Source organism: Gossypium hirsutum, chromosome A03 (assembly GCF_007990345.1).
Source record: "Gossypium hirsutum isolate 1008001.06 chromosome A03, Gossypium_hirsutum_v2.1, whole genome shotgun sequence".
In the NCBI taxonomy this organism is placed as follows: domain Eukaryota; kingdom Viridiplantae; phylum Streptophyta; class Magnoliopsida; order Malvales; family Malvaceae; genus Gossypium; species Gossypium hirsutum.
This window is the reverse complement of record NC_053426.1, coordinates 29451921-29468079: the sequence shown is the minus strand read 5'-3', so window position 1 is coordinate 29468079 and position 16159 is coordinate 29451921. Positions and strand designations below refer to the sequence as shown.

General features: G+C 38.4%; 1 non-coding gene across 1 annotated transcript; it reads right to left on the bottom strand.

The window, feature by feature from the left end:
• Positions 1-3875: 3875 nt before the first annotated feature.
• LOC121227401 (small nucleolar RNA R71) lies at positions 3876-3982 on the bottom strand. The gene has a single exon (XR_005925015.1). It is a non-coding gene; the product is annotated as a small nucleolar RNA R71 (small nucleolar RNA).
• Positions 3983-16159: the final 12177 nt, after the last annotated feature.

The following is a 16159-nucleotide window of genomic DNA, read 5'->3' as shown; positions in this document are numbered from 1 at the left end:
GAGTAAGCAATTTATGCTTAGTAAGTTTTGAGCAAGGGATTCCAGCACAACAAAAGTATAGCATTCATATAGCTAAACGGATAATTTCATATGCACAAATTTTCAATATCATACTTACTTCACATTACCAACCCTTATGTTCATACACAAAAGATCAACTTAGCCAAAGGCCGGTAGCTCATTTATCGACTGAGCGAATACAGATTTGTAAGGGATCAACTAATTCAAAGCACACACGAAACATACCTCATCGCTGGGATTTTACGAGCGTATTAATTTAAATTTTTACAGCAAGATCGCTCGTTCCCAAATCAAGCATCTTCGGGGTTTAGCCGGATATAACCACTCGCACAAGGCCTTCGGGTCTTAACCCGGATATGGTCACTAGCATAAATGCCTTCGGGACTTAGCCCGGATATAGTCGCTAGCACAAATGCCTTCGGATCTTAGTCCGGATGTAGTCGCTTAGCACAAAAGCCTTCGGGACTTAGCCCGGATATCATTCGAGTAACCATGCACATATATCAATAAATCATGACACATTCATATTTCATTTTCATTACCAAAGCTCAAACACAAGACACTTATCACATTTACAATTTCGGCTCAATAGCCACATATAAGAGCATGATTTTGATTTACTTAAGACATAATATAATCGAATCATAATTTAAGTCCCATTACTCGAAAACTTACCTCGGATGTTGTCGAACGATTCCGATGGCTATTCGACCACTTTTTCCTTCCCTTTATCGGATTTAGTTCCCCTTTGCTCTTGAGCTTAATTTAACAAATAAATTGATTTAATCATTTGAGCATCGAAAAGAGGAACTCAAGGTACTTGGCCCACATATATTCATTAGACATTAAAGTCACATATGTACGGAATCATGAATCAAACTCAACACATTAGTTAATACTCTCCTTAGCCGAATTTTCTAAGTCAAGATAAAGCCTTCAATATGCTTACCTATGGCCGAACAACACATCAACCTATGTACTCATTCATGTGGCCGATTATGCATGTCTATGTTGAGGCCAATTATATACTCAATACCACACACAAATGGCATACCTTTTACTAACTAATGCATTACATATTATAACTCAATACGCATCCATCATGTACTCCATAACCGAAACACCATCATATGTAAATATATACCTTGAGATATTGTATATGTCATACCAATACGTCATGTGCAAACATATATATATATATGTGCAAGAGCCGAATCTCAAAGTTGATTATAACTAAACATGAACATAAATCCAAAACACAAATCTTACCTACCATGCAATAAGCATAAATCATACTTATGGATATACCATGGCCGAATACATCACAACACCATACCATTTCAATTTTGGTCATGGTTAAACAAAGAACTTAATGTCTCACTCAAAAATGCTAAAAAGAAAATCCAAGAGTCATCAATCCACCATCACATGTATCATTAGCAAGCTTCATATTTAGCATGCAATGGCATTAACACAAAATCCACCTAGGCCGAATATCATCCCCATGACATAGCAAAGATTTGAACCATGGGCTAATTAGAACTCAAGCTAGCAACTAAAAACATGCATGAATCTCATGGCACAACCTCAAACATACCTTAATCTAGATACAAGTATGGCCAAACCTCCTCCTAATCCTCTTCCAAACCAAACATGAAGTAAGAACTCCTTCCTCCTTCCTTAGAATTTTCGGCCAAAAGAAATGAAAAAGGATGAACAAATTTTTTTTTCTTTTCTTTAACTCACGGCAATGGGGGGGGGAACACTCACACACATTCTTTCTTTTTTTTTCCATTTCTTTATTACCCATACTCCTTATTTTATTTTTCCTAACATACCTCACTAACATAACATGTTTGTGACATGTTTCCACTCATAGCATGGCCGGCCACTACTAATTAGGGGGGGAAATTTGACATGCAAGTCCTCCCTTTTTATTACATGCACTATTAGATCCTTATAGATTAGCCTATCACATTTCAAAAGTGTCACACAAATCCTACTAACTGAATTCACATGCAATCGACTAAATCGAAGCTTGAAATTTTCACACATTCATAATTACATATTCTAGACAATAAATATCACATTCAAACATTTCGGTGACTCGATTTAGCGGTCCCGAAACCACTTCCCGACTAGGGTCAATTTTGGGCTGTCACATTTAGGCATTCCAAAGCCTATAAATACATCCTAGAGAAGGAAGAAAATGGAGGACAGAGGAGGGGGTAAGGAAGTACTCCAAGAAAGCGGATTGATTCATCTCAGAAGCCGAATTCATCATCCAGACTAAAGATCTCTCCTCAATTCCCCTTCAGAAGTTTTGAGTATGTTTTGTATTCTTTATTATTCTGAGATGTTTTCTTATTTAGTTATAAACTAAATCCCCTAAATACCTAAGGGGAATGAAACCTAAGACGAATCTTGTTATTATTTTTTGAATTGTATGATAAATATTTGACTTGTTCTTAATTATGTGTTCTTAATTCTTGTTTTGATATCCCACGATACCGATTCAAGATAAGCTCTTATTCAGAGGAGGAATAGGCCCTGTTTAAGAGTACATTTGTCATAATTAAGCGGAGTTGATTGTGCACCTAGACATAAGGTGATAAGATTTTGCCGATTAGGGTGAAACCTAATAAGGGGATCTATTGATCGAGTTAATGCAACCCTAGAGTGTTAATTAGTGAAAAGTCTCAGTTGTTCAATCTAGGGATTAGATGTTATTAGTCTTGAATAGGGATAATAACATAACTTAGGGATCTCTACGGAACAAGTTAAATGAATACATCGTCCGATTCGTAGCCAGAATAACAAGTACAGTCTAGGTGGATTTTTCCTTAGGTATTGTGTTCATTCAATCGATTTTTCCAAAAGCAATTCCCCAATTCCATTATCTGTGCATTCTTAGTTTAGATAATTAGTTAGTTAAAACAAAAACCTCTTTATTCTTAGGCTAGATAATAAAAAGACAGTCATTACTAGTACTTTTAGTTCCTTTGGGTTCGACAATCCGGTCTTGCTAAAACTATATTACTGTTCGATGGGTACACTTGACTACATCGTGATAATAGTTAGATCAAGAACAAGTAATTATATATATTTAAAACCTATCACGAAATCACGCGATCAAGTTTTTGGCGCCGTTGCCAGGGAACTGAAATATTAGAGGCACTCAATTTTTATTACTTTAGCCATTTATTTTTTGTGCACTTTAATTTATTATTATTATTATTTATTAATTTACTTTTTCCTTCTCTTGGTAGGTTTTTATAGTTTATGACTAGAAGAAATCCGTCAGGACCATTACTTTTTGACGAAGAAATCGATCGTACAGTTCGTAGAAATCAAAGAGAAATAAGGCAAAGCTTAAGATACACAGAGAACGAGCAAGAATACAATACTCAACCCCAACCAAAGAGATGGCTGAAAACCAAGGCAATCAGCTACCTCCTGCAATTGCGGTTAATCAAAATCCTGCTCCACGTACTAAGTATGATTATGCTAAACCTTCTCTAACAGGAACTGAATTGAGAATAGTTAGACCTGCTATAGCTACAAATACTTTTGAATTAAAACCTAACACTATTCAAATGATACAGCAATTTGTTCAATTTGATGGTTTGTAGGATGAGGATCCCAATGCTCATTTAGCCAATTTCTTAGAACCATGCGATACATTAAAAATCAATGGTGTCTCTGATGATGCCATTCATCTTCGGTTATTCCCTTTTTCATTGAGGAATAAAGATAAACAGTGTTTGAACTCGTTACCACGAGGGTCAATTACTAGTTGGGAACAAATGACCGAAAATTTTTTACTAAAATATTTTCTGCCAGCTAAAACGGCTAAATTACGTAATAATATCTCTTCTTTTGTGCAGATGGATTTAGAAACACTCTACGATGCATGGGAGAGATACAATGACCTTTTAAGAAGGTGCCCTCACCATGGGTTACCGCTTTGGCTACAGGTTCAAACGTTCCATAATGGCCTGAATCCTTCAACTCGACAAATGGTTGACGCAGCTGCTGGCGGAACCATCAATAATAAAACACCTGAAGATGCCTACGAGTTTATAGAGGAGATGTCACTGAAAAACTATCAGTGGCAAGTCATGAGGACAAAGCTAATGAAAAAAGCCGGTGTTTATAACGTCGATTCAGTCACCATGCTTTCTATTCAGGTAGAACTCTTAAATAAAAAGATTGATGGGTTTCTTAGTTCGTCACAGGTTCACCCAGTAATGCAGTGCTAAGCAAGTGGAGGTGAAACAAGCCTTTCAGAATACCAACCTTATGGCCACAACATGGATAATGAGTAATTAAACTACATGGGTAATAATCCTCGACCTTAAAACAATCCATATAGTAACACTTACAATGCAGGTTGGAGGAATCACCCCAATTTCTTGTGGAGCGGTCAAGGAAATCAAAGACCACAACCACCTCCAAGCTACCAACAACCACCCTACCAACAGGAAAAGAAGCCAAACCTTGAAGAGATGCTCTCAAAGTTTATTTCGGTGTTAGAAACTCGTTTCTAGAACACCAAGACAGCACTTAAAAATCAATAAGCGTCGATCCAAGGGCTCGAAACTTAGATAAGCCAGCTTTCCAAACTAGTTTCCGAATGACCACAAGGTAGCTTTCCAAGTAATACTGAACCCAACCCAAGGGAACAACTCAACGCAATTAATATTCAAGATGAAGAAGGAGTTGTTGAGCCTGAACCAGAACCGAGGTAAGAAACTGTGGTAAGCAAAGGTCAAGGTGAGGTAGATAACAATAAAAACAAAACGGTGAATGTCTAATATAAACCTCGTGTGCCATACCCCAACGCAACAAGGAAAGACCGCTCAGATGAACAATTTGGTAAATTCCTTAAACTCTTAAAAAAATTACATATTAACTTACAATTTATTGAAGCTCTATCGCAGATACCAAACGCAATGAAATTTTTAAAGGAACTTTTAGAAAATAAGCGGAAGTTAGACGAGGCGTCGCATGTGGAGCTACACACAGTTTGCTCAGCTATTCTCCAAAATAGACTACTGAAAAACTAAAAGATCCAGGGAGTTTTACAATTCCTTGCTTAATTGGTAGTTTAGATGTTAATAATGCATTAGCTGATTTAGGGGCTAGTATTAATGTCATGCCCTACAAAATATTTAAGCAATTAGGTCTCGGGAAACCCAAACAAACTAGGATGAGCATTCAATTAGCAGATAAAATTATAAGGTTCCCTAGGGGTTTTATTGAAGATGTACTAGTTAAAATAGATAAATTTATATTTCTCGTTGACTTTATTTTTCTAGATATAGAGGAGGATAGCAACACTCCTTTAATTTTGGGAAGGCCCTTTTTAGCAATTGCTAAAATGATTATTGATGTTGGCACAGGTGAACACACACTCCGTGTGGGAGACAAAACAATCACCCTTCAAGCTCGTAATTCTGGCAACACATCAGGAATTGAAGGTGATCGTTTAACCCATTCTCCTAGAACTGACAATATGGTACAACCTACTTTACAGGAAATGAGTTTGAAGGAAGCACACGAGTCATTCTCAAGAAATAGTAGAGGACCTGTTCATGAAGATCGAAGATTAAAAATCGAGGAACTCGATGAATTGCAGACGCATAAACTAAGAACACCCAACAAATTGAATCTACGACAGAACGTGCTCAATACCTTTCCAAATCAACTTAAGATTATACATAGAGTCTTATTAGATGCCCCAAATCCCCACATTGTCGCTACCACACCGAATGAAGAAATCCCTCTTACGGTACTTAGTATCTTTCCATTCGGTACGGTCGAGGTAAGGCACCCTAAGTTTGGCACTTTTAAGGTAAACAACACCCGTTTAAAACCTTATTTTGATGAGATTGATGACAGGAATGAGGAGTATAAACTCCTCAAACCACCATGATTATTCAATGGAGAGGTAAGTCAAGCTTAGACTATAAATAAGCGCTTCTAGGGAGGCAACCCGAGCACTAACTGTATTAACTTCTTTAAAAATTTAGTCTTCAACATCTAACTTACTAATGAAGCTCTCGAATACAGGTTTTCCATAGAGACACGACCAAGCACACGGGCGTGCTTATGGCCGTGTGAATACAGGGTAAAGATTTCCCTAAACACGGGCTACGATAAAATTCCACAGTCGTGCGACATGGCTGTGGTCGAGCTTTCCAAAACAACACGATTGTGCGACACGACCGTGTGGAAGACCCATGGTTGAAACTGAGAAACTAGCACGGGCATGTGACATGCCTGTGTCTAACACCTGTGGTCGAACCTGTTAGATTGACACAGGCATGGGGATTTCCCACATGGGCATGTGAGAAGCGAACAATGCCAGACATGACCGTGTGCACCCACACGCCCAAGGAACATGGTTGTGTACAAAATGTCAGACGCGCCAAAATTTGAAATTCGCGAATCACACGGGCTGAAATTAGGGAACACGGGTGTGTGCCTTGGCCGTGTGGCCAAAATCTATAATGTGACAGCCCAAAGTTGACCCTAGTCGGGAAGTGGTTTCGGGACCGCTAAACCGAGTCACCAAAATGTTTGAATGTGATACTTATTGTCTAGAATATGTAATTATGAATGTGTGAAATTTCAAGCTTCAATTTGGTTGATTTCATGTGAATTTAGTTAATAGGACTTATGTGAGAAAATTCTAAAATGTGATAGGTCAATGTGTGAGGACCTATTAGTGCATGTGGACAAAGGGGGGACTTGCATGTCAAATTTCCCCCCTACTAGTAGTGGCCGGCCATGATGGGCATGATGAACAATTGTGCAATTTATTTTATGGAAATTATGGCATGAGTATGGCACAAATAAGATATGTTAATTTGTGTCATAAAATGTTGGGATAAAACAAATAAAATAATAAAAAGGAGTATGGTGAATACAAAAAAAAATGTGTGTGTAGTTGTTTGTCCCCCCCCATTGCCGTGAGCTAAAGAAAAGAAAGGAGAGAATTTTGTTCATCCTTTTCTCATCTTCATGCTTGCCGAAACTAGAAAGAAAAATAAAGAAAAATTTTCTCATCCTTTGGTTCATCCTTGGCCAAAAATTTTAAGGAGGAAAGAAGAAGAAAGGTGAAGAGATTCGGCCATGCATGTAGCTAGGCTAAGGTATGTTTGATGATGTTCCATGAGATGCATGCATGTTTTAGTTGTTAGCTTGAGTTCTACTTGGCCCATGGTCTAAATCTTGCTATGTGATGGAATTGGCACTTGACCATGGATGCATCATTCTTGGTTGGTGTTTGATGTTGTGGTGATGAGGCATGAGGATGAGTTAAGATTCGGCCTAGGTGGAGGTTGTGTTAATGCCATTGCATGCAAAATATGAAGCTTGTTAATGATGCATGTGATGATGGCTTGATGATTCTTGAACCTCCTTTTTAGCATTTTTGTGTGAGCACATATGTGCATTGGTTGCTAAATGGAGAAGAATCGGCTAGCAAGATGTGTGCTAAGGCCGAATGTAACTTTGCATGTTGATGAGCAATGCATGTGTTAAATCGATGAAAAGGGGGAGGATGCTTTACTAGTGTGTGTATATGTGTGTATTAAGTGTTGAGATCGACCCCAAAAATAGACATGCATATTCGGCCAAGGGGAAAGAAATTAGCTAATATGTTGTGTTGATGCATGATTTTGCATGTATGAGACTTTAATGTCTAATGTATAAATATGGGCTAAGTGCCTTGTGTTCATCTTTTTGATGCCTAAATGATGAAATCAATTTATTTGTTTGATTAAGCTCAAGAGCAAAGGGGAAATAAATCCGATAAAGGGAAGGAAAAAGTGGTTGAATAGCTAGCGGAATCGTTCGACAGCACCCGAGGTAAGTTCTTGAGTAAGAGAGCTTAAATTACGATGTGATTAAATCATGCTCTATGTGTTGCTATTGAGCCGAATGTGCAAGGACGATATGTGCCTTGTGTTTGAGTTTCGCAAATGAAAATGAAATATGAATGTGCCATGAATTATTGTTAGATGTGCATGATTAATTGAATGCTGTCCGGGCTAAGTCCCGAAGGCTTTGTGCTAAGTGAACATATCCGGACTAAGATCCGAAGGCATTTGTGCGAGATACAAATTCCGGGTTAAGCCCCGAAGGCCTTTGTGCGAGATACTAAATCCGGGTTAAGTCCCGAAGGCATTCGTGCGAGTTATTAAATCCGGGTTATGTCCCGAAGGCATTGTGTGAGTTACTAAAACCGGGCTATGTCCCGAAGGCATTTGAACGAGGAGCTATATCCGGTTAAATCCCGAAGGTACGTGATTTGGTAATGAATGAGCTTGCTGTAAAATTCCAGCGAATACTCGGAAAACATCCCAATATGGGGATATGTTACGTATGTGTTGAATTTAATCGAGCCCTTACAAATAAATGTTCGCTCAGTTGATAAACGAGCTACCGGCCTTCGGCTAAGTTAGTCTATTGTGTATGTACATAAGGGTTGTTAATGTTGTGAAGCAAGTTTGATATCGGTAAATTGCGTATTATGAAATATTCCATTTAGCTAAATGTGTGTTATTCTTTGTTTATGCTGGAATTCCTTGCTCAAAACTTACTAAGCATAAATTGCTTACTCGTTACACTGCTCCTCTGTTTTATAGATTTTTGGTTCTCCAGCTATCGGACTCGGGATCTTGAAGTCGAAGTCGCCCACACTATCAAAGGCTCTTTTGGGTACTATTTTGGTTGAATCTTGATATGGCATGTATAGGACTACCCATTGTTGTTTTTCGAGTACTTTATGAAATGTATAAGTGTACAGCCATGCGAAAATGGCTTGTAGAAGTGGAGTATGGCATTAGACCATTCGTGTTTATGAATGTATAGATGGTTTCATGATGTAACTATAGTTGGAATGGAAGTGTTGAGCAAATGATCAGCCACTGGAATGGCTAAGTATGATCATATGTGGGCTTATGTATGACAAGGCCCTAGTTGGTCCATGAAACCCCAAAATAGGTAAGGTTTACTTTGAAAACAGAGGCTGATAGCAGCAGTGGTGTGGATTGGAAAAATCACAAGAATTCGTAGGAGTGGAATTAAATAGTGAATAAATTATGTAATCGAACCTTGATGAATCTACTTTCATATGAAAGTAACGAAACAATCATATGAACAGTACAGTAAGAGAAATTCGGGTTCTTGTGGAACAGGGCCAGAACAGTTTCTGGATTCCCTGTTCCGCCTTTGGAAATTCACTATAAATTTACCAGAGATAATTAGGGGTCATACCATATATGTATGGATTCCTCTCTGAGTCTAGTTTCCATAGAAACAAATGGCATCAGTATTGAAGCTCTGTGCAGAGAGATATCCAAGTCGTAATGGGAAAAGGTCAGTGTAGTCGACCCCTGTAACATTGGAGACTTTGACTAATAAACTGTACTAATTGGCCCGACCAAAAATTCTAGAAAAAAATACATAGGTGGGGACATGAGTCTAGTTTCAGGGAAAAATCACAAAACTGATTTTCGAGTTGTGAAACTCAAAATATGATTTTTGAAGCGACTAGTACTCAGACTGGGCAGTGTCTGGAAAAATTTTTCAAAGTTTGTTAACATCTCGTGTCCGACTCCGGTGTCGGTCTCGGGTTCGGGGTGTTACATATAAATACCCTGCACTACTCAGTTTCTTCCCCATTAAAAAACCCTAACCCTAGCCGCTACAACTCTACATGGCCTCCCTGCCATGCCTGTGCACCACTTCCCACTTTATTTTTAATGCTCAATCTCTTTCTCTTAGCATTTGTTTACTCCTTTCACTTCTATTTTACTTATCTCTAATGCTTATTACCAACATAATCTTCATATCTTTTGAGCTATTTTTCATTTTTCTATCATTTAATTTACATTCTTAGGTTAGTTATCATACATTTCGTGTTAAATCAAGTTATTAGGAACACCTCATAACCATGACATTACTATGCTTATTCTCATGCTATTACCATGCTAATGTCTATCATTTAATTTACATTCCTAGGTTAGTTATCATACATTCCGTGTTAAATTAAGATTAGGAAAACCTCATACCCATTACATTTCTATTCTCATTCTTATTATTATTGTGGTTGAGTTTGCTTCATATTAGTAGTCTTGGTTGAAATAGTTAGTTCAAATTCATGCCTTTTACTTCTTCGAATTCGTTTACCTATTTTTATTATTCTTTATATTACAGGCTTTTAATTTCGTCTTCACAAGGAAAGAAAACTGTCGTACCTGCCTCAAAGAAGAGGAAGGGAGCATCATCTTTCGAGGGTCCAACCACGAAAATTCGTCACCCTCTCCTGCAGTTCCCCTGAGGGCCCCAAGAAGAGCTTTTCCAAATACTTCGGGCCCAACCCTTAATTACGAGCCGCTGCATCGACTGGGCTGTCGTAGAACAAGTTCAGATGGCTGATATGATTTGGGCCCTCCTAACCACTGACCCTTGGGAGCTGTTCTTTGGGATCATCGAACCAACATACCTCGAGCTCACGATAGAACTATGCTCAACGTTACATCTTCAGACCGTAATGACAAATTACGATGATCTCGGCACAGTCCAACTTCACCTAGGCGGGTTAGTCTGCCAGCTAAGCGTCCTAGAGTTCGGTGCTCTACTAGGCTTATATACGGAGGAGTTCAAGGAGGAAAATGAACTACATGCTCTCACTCAGCACATACATTTTTCTCCCTCGAAGCGCTGGCACACTTTGGTTCCTGGCGGAGCTTCCTACAATCCAAGTCGCTCTAAGGCATCAGTACTCCCACCATCCCTGAGATACCTACACGCCATTTTATCTCACACGATTATAGGGAGGCGAGAGAGCACTGGCGTCGTCAAAACTCACGATGCCTACTTCTTATGGTGTATGTCGTATGGGCATGTCATCGACCTTGCCTATTTCATCACCCTCGCGATTCAGCACCAGACGGAGCGGCATAGGAAGGAGGTCATCTCCATTAGCCCCTATGTAACGCGATTGGCTCGACACTTCGGGCTCCTCGACACCATGGCCCAAGAATCATCCTTGACCTTCATTGGCCAGATGTCTCCACAAGGCATCTCAAGCATGCTGAGCATGAGGATGATCAAGAGGTGCCGAGGAACCTACCCTCTTCAATATCGACTCACCCAATCCACTGAGGAGGAGGCCAATGACGACATTCCTGATGATGTCCCTTTAAAGCACAAGGACCCACCAACTCAGCCACCATCACTCTTTCGTCTAATTCATGTGGTGACTTCATATGCTGACATCTCTGAGCGCCTCACTCAATTCGAGCAGCAGTGTTTTCAACGATTTGACAATATTGATGCTACTCTACAGAAGATTTGACAGCACCTCCACATCTCATCGCCAGTCCCATCTCGCGAACCATCAGCGATGAAGATTTATATAGAGCTCTTAAGCTCATCATCACATAGGAACTAAAACTCCACCGAGAAAGGTTCTCCATGACTGCCATGTCCTGATCATCCACGACCATAGCTACCACTAGAGATAATATCCTTTTGGTGCAGGACTTATGTCCTAATGAACCTCTACGACCGCCAGAGTATCCTCCTCCACTCTCGAACCAGTTACTCTCCAGAACTCCAGTTTGAGGAATTCATCATATAGGAAGTTTCACTTCTCTCCCTACCTTATTTTTATACTCTAATATCTATCTTTGTACATTGAGGGCAATGTACATCTTAAGTGTGGGGGTATTTATTTCTTTATAAAAAATCCCTGAATGATTGCCTTGTTCTCTTGAAAAGCTCTCATATCATATTTAGGATAAATTTTGATTGATTTATGATTTTGATTGATATATCTTGAATTAAAACATAGGCATGTATGCATTGATTGTTTAAACTTTAAGAAATTAGAGAATCAAACATGATAAGTTGATTTTAAGAATTTAAATCTTAGGTTGTTTCCCCAAACTTTAGGTATTACTTTGAGTTGGGATTCACAAGTTTTAAACATAAAAAGCCATAATTTTTGTGAGATTTTTGAGCCTTTTGAGCATCTATTAATTCTTTCATGCTCACTTTTATTATTGCTTTGAGTTCGTCAGAAGTGAACTGTTATTCTAGAACTTGCTTAATTATTCATGTTGAGACCACAGCATTTGATTTGATATGTCAAAATGATTAAGGCACTTAGGATTAACCCACTCATTCCATGAAAAGCCTATCTCCACAATTAACCCTAGTGAACCCCTTTGAGCCTAACAAGCCATTTCTTGTATTACCCTTAATATTAACCTTTAACCCATTATTGTTGAAATCCCTAAAATTAATTTAAGCCCCATTTTTGTCAAGATTTGAATTGAAATAGTTGCTTAGCTATGTTTTATTCTAATCTATAATTTAATTTGTTCTTAAAAAAATATGTATACATATTAGTAGTGATCTTCTGTTTGTAAGCTTCAGAAGTTAAATTCTTTAGTCTGAGAAGAAGCTCTGTTGTACGCAAGTGATGATTAAATCTTTTTCTAGTTAGGTAATTTTTCAATTCAATCTCGATTCTAACCCTTTCTTTAGCTTGTGACCACACCCCCTAACCAAACCTCATTACAACCCTTTAAAGACCTTTTGATTGATGTATCCTCTTAAATTATAGTGGTGGATATTTGATTTTCATGCAAGCCTATGGTAATGACTTTTCATTATTGACTATTAAGTGCTTCATTTATTGTCCTTAAACACCTCAAGTGATTTGAGTGAATTTGTAGTGAGGATGAGAAACTCTGTGATATTCTGAATCAAAGATAATTACTTAAATGAGGAGAGACACCTATGTTTGCATGATTAAATACTTAACTTGGAATGTTTGAAACTTTATGTTCTTTTAGTTGAATTCTCAATGTATGATTACCTATGGATTATTCTGAGATATTATCGATAGAAATTATAAGTTGAGAAGAATTTATTTTGATTATGAGTTGAGAATTTTTCTTGAGGACAAGCAAATGCTTAAGTGTGGGGGTAATTGATAAATCATGTTTTACACTTAGGAGAGTATAGGAGAGTGAAACGGGCCAAAAATGGAAAAAATGGCACAAAGTACAAAATCAACACAGCCTAGACCTCTTCACACGGGCATACCACACAGCCGTGTCAATTTGAGATACTCAAGCACAGCCTGAAGTAATCACACATAGGCGTGTCACAAGGGCGTGTCCCTGCCGAGCCCAAGTTGAGTCCAATTCGGAAAAGGCTCATTTTGAGGGCTTTTAGGCATTCCAAAGCCTATAAATACATCCTAGAGAAGGAAGAAAATGGAGGACAGAGGAGGGGGTAAGGAAGTACTCCAAGAAAGCGGATTGATTCATCTCAGAAGCCGGATTCATCATCCAGACTGAAGATCTCTCCTCAATTCCCCTTCATAAGTTTTGAGTATGTTTTGTATTCTTTATTATTCTGAGATGTTTTCTTATTTAGTTATAAACTAAATCCCCTAAATACTTAAGGGGAATGAAACCTAAGACGAATCTTGTTATTATTTTTTGAATTGTATGATAAATATTTGACTTGTTCTTAATTATGTGTTCTTAATTCTTGTTTTGATATCCCACGATACCGATTCAAGATAAGCTCTTATTCAGAGGAGGAATAGACCCTATTTAAGAGTACATTTGTCATAATTACGCGGAGTTGATTGCGCACCTAGACATAAGGTGATAAGATTTTTCCGATTAGGGTGAAACCTAATAAGGGGATCTATTGATCGAGTTAATGCAACCCTAGAGTGTTAATTAGTGAAAAGTCTCAGTTGTTCAATCTAGGGATTAGACGTTATTAGTCTTGAATAGGGATAATAACATAACTTAGGGATCTCTATGGAACAAGTTAAATGAATACATTGTCTGATTCGTAGCCAGAATAACAAGTACAGTCTAGGTGGATTTTTCCTTAGGTATTGTGTTCATTCAATCGATTTTTCCAAAAGCAACTCCCCAATTCCATTCTCTGTGCATTTTTAGTTTAGATAATTAGTTAGTTAAAACAAAAACCTCTTTATTCTTAGGCTAGATAATAAAAAGACAGTCATTACTAGTACTTTTAGTTCCTTTGGGTTCGACAATCCGGTCTTGCCAAAACTATATTACTGTTCGATAGGTACACTTGCCTACATCGCGATAATAGTTAGCTCAAGAACGAGTAATTATATATATTTAAAACCTATCACGAAATCACGCGATCAACCGTAGGGCACGCTCGTGTGCTCTAAGCTCAGCCCGTACGTTTCGTAATTTTTGAAATTAAGCACATTGGTGTACACGGCCATGTTACATGGCCGGGTCGATCTCCGTTCGCTTCTCCCACACCCGTGTATGCAGGCGCACGCTCGTGTTAAATTGATAGGTTTACCCACAGTTTCAAAACACGGACGTGTTGCACGCCTGTGTTTTTTTGGCAGTTTCGTCTACGACCTTGTCGCACGACCGTGGCTACTTATCGCATCCTGTGTTGCATCCTGTGGTATGTGCACGGCTTACGGCATGCCCGTGTACCTGGCCGTTTGGTTTTGAAAAGCCTGTGTTCAATGATTTGGTTAGTATGTTAGATTTTAAAAACTAAAATTTAAAGAAAGTAATATTGTTAGTGCTCGGGTTGCCTCCTGAGAAGTGCTTATTTATAATCTAAGGTTGACTTACCTCTCTAGTGTGTAATCATGGTGGTTCGAGGAGTTTAGACTCCCTATTCCTGCTATGAATCCCATCAAATAAGGTTTTAGTAGGTTTTTGTTTACCTTAAAGGTGCCGAATTTGGGATGACTTACCTCGACTATACCAAATGGGAAAATGCTAAGTACCGTAAGAGGAATTTCTTCATTCGGTTTGGAAATGTCAATGTGATGATCTGCGGCATCTAATGAAACTTTATCTCTAACCTTAAGTTGATTTGGTGAGGCATTGAGCTCGTTCAGGCGTAGTTTTGGTTTATCGTGTTTTCTCGGTTTAAATGTCAGCCATTCATCTAACTACTTGATTCATAACCTTCGTTCTTCATGAGTAGATTCTTTGTTGTGGATTGAACATGGCTCATGTGTGTCCTTCAAACTTATTTCCTGCAAAATAGGTTGCACTGTATGATCAATCTTAGTAGAACAATTTGTACAATCACCTTCAACTTTTGATGTGTTGTTTGGGTTGCGAGCTTGGAGGTTGATTGTTTCATGTCCTACACGAAGTGTGAGTTCACCTGTGCCGATGTCAATAATTGTTCTAGCAGTTGCTAAAAAGGGCCTTCCCAAAATTAATGTAACACCTCAAACCCGGCACAGACGTTATGGCCAGATCCGACATGCCATATCGAATCGTTCAAAACATTTTAGGTTGTTTTTCTAGAAAAACTTACTTAGTGTTTTAAAAGATAATTTCAATGCAGGTTAAAGTGAATGGAAGCTGAGCACCAGGTAGGAAAACGAAAAGGATGAGGTGAGTCCATTGGACTGCTTAAGTACCAAGCTCCCTTCGGATCCAATCCTAGACATGCACACCGCCATTGCCACACCTTAATGTCATGTATATTTCCAGGAAACCAACTTGATTAAGTCTTTTTTTAGGAAAAGTGATTAATTTTGGAAAATATTTTCATTGCAGAAGCTTTACTTGTTGTCGTGTATTTTTGAAATCAATTACTATTTTTGAAAACGCGCCCTAAAAGCTATTCAATTTCAATAGTTACATATAAGTAATACCTATCTTAGTAAAACATATTAAAACCAGAAAAATAATTAAGCGGCTTTATTACAATTAAAGAACCAAAACCTTAAACGTAAATAAAAAGGATGTCCAGTTCACCAAAAGGAAATCAACTTGCAGAACGTGTGGCCACTCCGAATCCCTCAAAGCTCCAAGCCCACTATGGTTGGGGATTACCTGCGAGAATGAAAAATAAAGGGGTGAGTTTGGGGAAACTCAGTGTGTAAATTAACCTAACCATAGCTTATATTAGCTCAAACCACAGAAACAGAATAAGTTGGCCTTAGCCCAGAACAAAATTCAGAATAAAGTCCATAGGCCCATAACAGAACAGAACAGATATCACAAGTTTATACAGTACCCAACCCATATCCAACCACATGCACCCCCATACCAACCTT